Consider the following 6,000-nt stretch of genomic DNA (forward strand, 5'->3'; position numbering starts at 1 on the left):
GACAAAAAATCCTAAGAGCGGAGTTCCAAGCCATCTTCTCTCCCTGTGGTATTAAAGAGGAAACCCAGACAATGATTGGAGGAAAACTGAATCAATATCGGCCTGGCGATGTAATATGCGACGCAATACAACATGCTGCAGACTGAAGCTGTGGGCTGCCACCTTGAGGTGATTGATTTAGTTTGTGCATTATATTTTTTTCACCAATCAAAAGTAAGCATTATTTCAGTAGTGATGTGTCACATGTTTTTCTTCTGGCAATCTACAGCAGATTCAGATTTTTTTTTTTTTTAAAGCAATGCTTTATTGTCATGTATGCAAAGGGAACTTCTACTTCATTGCACTATACAATCCTGCTGTCCTCCCTGATTGCTATCCATAGACAATAAATAGTTCAAAGTATAAAAAAAAAGAGGTAAAATGGGAAAATATGATGGATGGTTGGTTAACTAACAACAATTTCTTGTACAATTTCTTTTGCTGTATTTTATGTGTGTTTTTTTACTTCATTGATTGAGACGTATTGCCATTCCATTTCAAACACAACACAATTTGGTTTGGCAGCAATCCACTCCACTTAAATAGTCATAATTACATACATTGCACACATACTTATACAAAAAATTAAATACTTAGTTTCCCTTTCACCAGAAGTAAGTCATAATTATTTCTAGATAAAAACATGGAAAAGGTTTAGGTCTATTATGCTAACTGTTAAAGGGGATATTAAATACGTTTTGCAGATTATGTTCACTATAATCATCTTGTGACTTTGCAAATACTTTTAATAAACATGTCTCATCATGTTGATGCTGCTGGCTAATTTCTGATTTAAGCTGTGTAACTGATCCTCTGCAGAACTCTACCAACATCAAACATTATTCTGATCTGTATTTTCCACTCTGTGATGGAGATGACGAATCCAGATCTCGCACACCAAAGGCATGTGTCATATCCACTGCGCCATCACCACCACCACCACCAAAAAGATTCAAAATGAGGCTGAGATAAATGAACAAATACGGAAAAATTAAGCTTTGATTACATTTTTTTTTAATTTACTATCTGTTATGCAGTCTTTTCCCAGAGTTTCATAAATGAGACCCCTGTACAGGATCCTGACAGTTCAAATGTTTATTTAAGTGCTGTCTTTGTTGGTTTGATCCAGGGAGTACGTCATCAGTAGGTCCCACCATTGCCAGACCAGCCTACATCTAAGAACAGACACAAATATGTTAGTGGTGCTTTGTGTGTGGGGAAACAAGAACATTTTCTGATGTATGTTTGACTTCAGTGCAGGGTGTCACAGTGTTGTCCTCTTACCGATCTTTGGTAGAAACCGATACAAACGGCAGCACCAGTTGTCTTGGCAACCTTGGCATTACTATAAGCAGAGCCATCGGTCATATGCGGCATTCTACCCCGGGCGCATGCACTCGCTGTAGTGTCCTAACAGGAGAGGAATCACTGTCACATCAAGTCTCTAAGCATGAAGTGCAACTTATGAAAGGTTAATTTAGAAAAAAAAAGAACTTAGTACAAATTGTAAAATGAAAATTAGGTAATTGAAAGAGCGCCAGTCAATATTACGTATTTCAATATTTCTGCCTCTGATTGACACTTATCTATCTGTTACATGTCTGAGAACCTAACAGAGGACTACAGAAGGTGACAGTCGAACCTTCAATGTGTAAATATCTTACCACTGTTCCAGTCATAGCCTAAATGGCTGATGACACTAATCAGTTTGTACCAGCCATCAGCCTGATAAGACACACAGATAACAGACACATAGTTAGCTTCACACATCAATCAATCAATCAATCAAAATGTATTTGTAAAGCGCTTTACAACAACCAGCAGGTATCCAAAGTGCTTCACATCAGGAACTAAGAATAGACAACATATCTTGCAATAAGAAAAAATGAAACGTAGAAAACAGTAGAATCATAAAAGGTTACATAGAGACAGGAAGAGGAAATTGTCAAACCACTACTGCGTATTAAAAGCCATTCTAAACAGGTAGGTTTTGAGTTTAGACCTGAAAAGAGCAACATCTGTAGTAGTGCGAATATCAGGGGGTAACTTGTTCCAGAGTCTTGGGGCAGCAACCGCAAAAGCTTGATCACCCCATCGTTTGTACCTTTGACCTTGACATACACAAACACAGTCCACATATTTACTCTCTGTGTGTCCCAGGTGTGTGGTTGTTTTACCTGGCTGGTAGTCACCATCAGCTCCCTGAAGGGCTGAAGGACTACGGGGTCATGCAGCTTCTCCACCTCTAGCGACGGACTGAACCTGAACCTCTTCAGGTGTATAATCAAGTATCTGTAGACAGGAAAGAAAGCACGGGACAGATCATCAATGCAGGCATGGTGGATTAATGGATTATCGATCATAAGCATACTGCCGATTAATTAATAGAAACCACTCGCTGCCACACATCTAGAGATAAAAACATCAGATTGTACAGCAGACAACTTAAAATTGTTGGTTCAGATATAAAGTAAATAGGATTTGTATAAAGGCCCCTCAGTGTTTGTGGAGGATGTGATGTCACTCACCTGGGCAGGGTTAGAAAGGTGGAGCGCCTGACTGATGTGTTGCAGCCACACTCACAATTATATTCCAACTTTGTCTCGAGCAGTAACAACATGTTGTCAGGTATGTATTGCGTAACACCATAAAAACCCATAAAACCCATAAAAACCGGTATTCCTTGAGCATCTGCCGTGACCACTCACAATAATTACAAAACATCTAGAGAGGGGGAAGTAAAATGGTCGTTGTGCTTTAGGTGGTCTCCAGGTTTGTTGAAAAACTTGAGGATAATGTTTTCAGTCAGGAAGCAGCATTTGTGTGTGTGTGTGTGTGTGTGTGTTGTTGTTGTTGTTGTTTTTGGTGTTGTGTGTGTGTGTGTGTGTGTGTGTGTGTGTGCTGTACCTTATCAGCTCAGTCTCCTCATAAATATAATTCCACAAATGCATATCGTGGCTGTAGATATCAGTGATGAACTCTCTCTGTGTGATTAGGCTGTGGAGGCTGGCGTTCATATAGCAGGTCACTGACTCGTTAGGAAACCTGACACACACGCACACAACAAGACTCGTCACACATCAACATCACGATCTTCGATGACAACCTACAAACTGTGGCTCATTTCACTAAAACGGTAATTGTATTTTAATTTTAAAATACTTTCCGTATTTCGTGAAAAATATTTAAAATATATCAACTTTTCTGTTTCTTGTCTCTATGTGAGAGTATGTGTGTGCAGATTTACCCGAGCCTGTGGTTGTGATGAAACTTGAGGCGCAGTGGATTGACGGCACCCTGTCTCAGGCAAATGACCTCATCTTCTGAGTCTTCGTCGAGTGAGGAGGAATAAAAAGCGTGCTTAGGCACTGTGGCAGCTGCTTTCCTGTACTCTTTGATGGCTTTGGCAAGTGCTGCCTCCTCTTCATCTCTGAGCCCTTTAAACTCCACCACTTGGTCATTTTGGATTATAACAGAACTGAAACATGGAGGGAGAAAGAAAGAAAGACGTCTTCTTCTATGGCCTCTGGTTGTCCTCCTCAGGTGGAGGTGATGTGGTGGTTGCTGGACCAGCAGAGATAATACTAACTCTCATCAAAAGTCATTTCCTGGATGTGATGTAACACACTGTGAACAGTAGTGTGTGTGTGTGTGTGTGTGTGTGTGTGTGTGTGTGTGTGTGTGTGTGTGTGTGTGTGTGTGTGTGTGTGTGTGTGTGTGTGTGTGTGTGTGTGTGTGTGTGAAAACAGATCAATACTGTCAACGCATAAGATACTGGTTACCTGCTGTTACTGTATGTTTCTGCTCAGCTTCATCGTCAGTTACTGGAGCCACACGATGTCTTCTCTGTTAAAGGACAGAAAACTCCAGTGGTTCAATATTACAGCAGCAAGATGAACTAGAATTGAACACTTTAGAAGACAAAATTCAAGTTCAGACTAGTAAATGTCTGCTTAATGTGAAAACCTGCAACTTTGTGTGAAACATACCCTGCAGTAGGGCTGCTCGATTATGGAAAAAATATATAATTACGATTATTTCAGTCAATATTGAAATCACGATAATTGAACACGATTACTCGTTGACTTTTTGAAAGATGTTGTAATTATTGAACTTAAAAAACAGTGGAAAAAGTTAAATAAATCAACAGTAAAAAAAAAAAACACATACAACTGTGAAATTTGCCTCAATACTTGTCCTATTTAAACTTTATTTTTTCATTCAGAACACAAGAGAAAATAAGAGTTTACTTGCTAAATGTAATGAGCTAAATAATTGTTTTTCTCGATTATTCTGTTTTTGTGATCATTGGGAGCTGAAATCATAATCACGATTAAATTTGGATTAATTGCACAGTCCTACCCTGCAGCAGTCAAAGAGTCCCCAGCAAGAAGTCTTCTTCTTTGTCCTCTGGTTGTCCTCCTCAGGTGGAGGTGCTGTGGTGGTTGCTGGACCAGCTGAGAAGATGACTCTGCAGACAAACACACACACAGCTGGTTATTCTACTGTTGATTTGAGATTATACATTATATAGCAGTGTGGAGAAATCACCTAACGGGATGAATCCCTCTGTCCTTTTGTCCTCTTGTCCCTTTTACCAACATTACCAGGATAAAGACTTGAGTTGACACTGAGGATTTCCTTACCTCTTCACAGTCACTGACGGACTTTTAACTTTGCTCTGTAGAGTAAAAACAAAAGCAATGTCTATGTCAAGCATCTTTTGTGTCCAAAAACCCATTTTACAAAATTCTCAAATCTTGGTGTAAAACGCTGTTACTTCCTGTGAAACCTACCAGGAGTCGACCGAACAGTCTGTACCACCTCCTGTCGCAGTTCTCCGCAGAGGTCTTGGCAGCAGGCTCTTCTGAGACAGTGACTCTGGTGATGCATAGAAACACATATTCTATTCTATCTATCAAAATCTGTCATTTAAGGGCATTAAAAATTCTGTTACACTTGTCACAGACTTCAACCATGGCTCTAAACAAATCAAGAAACATTGTTATGAGACCATGATATATACTCCAGAAGCTAAAAGAACTAACATGTTTCCCAACGCTATTCTCCTTCACACTTACGCCAAACATAAGATTCGATATTTACTTGTACACGCTTTTAAGAAAAATTGGCCGAAGGTAACTTGAAGTGTGACAAGTGTGCCCATTAGCCTACATAATCATCAGATGAATCAATAGCAAGCAAGAGTTAATATTGATGATCAAGTCTTCAAAAAACTAATTACTAGTCATAGTGCATGTCTCTGAAGTCACTGACTAATACAATGACACAACATTTAAATATCTTCTTTTTAAAGTAAACTGATGAGAAAAGTGAAAAAGTTGTATGATGTCATGAACAGTCCTATAATAAAAAAGTGAATCTTTTAATTTGTTGTTGACACTGTAACAGAGGAGCTGATTGACCTCTGTGGATTATATTATGTTGTAAGATGTTTCTTATATCTTTGCTCCTCCGCATAATAAGAAAAATTAGTGGAAAATATCAAGAAAACACCTTACTGTACTTGTGCAACACAGCACCTCAACAAATTGCATCACATCGTACAGATGTCTTTATTTTCTCAGTCAGTAACTATACTTTATTCAAAAGCAACTTTCTTACCTCCCATTGGAGCGCTGTCTGCTCTTATCTCCCTCAACTTTTTCAGGAGCAATTTGATTTTTCTGTCAAGGAATAAAGGAAAACGTGTGTATATATATATATATAAATAATGCGTCTTCTTTGCTGACATGAACAAGCATCACAGACAACTACACTACTCTTGTCAGTAAAGACAGAGATACTCAAAGATTTAGATGAACAAGGTCTAAAACACTACACAAACTTTGTACATCTGTGAAACAAACCTTTGGTTGACAGTTGAACATTGTTGCAAATCTTTCAGTAGGTAAAATGTGAGTCAACTGTTGGTCAACTTAAGTTCTCAGTGAGTGTAGG

The sequence above is a fragment of the Perca fluviatilis genome, chromosome 5 (genome assembly GCF_010015445.1).
Source record: "Perca fluviatilis chromosome 5, GENO_Pfluv_1.0, whole genome shotgun sequence".
NCBI classification, from domain to species: Eukaryota; Metazoa; Chordata; class Actinopteri; order Perciformes; family Percidae; genus Perca; species Perca fluviatilis.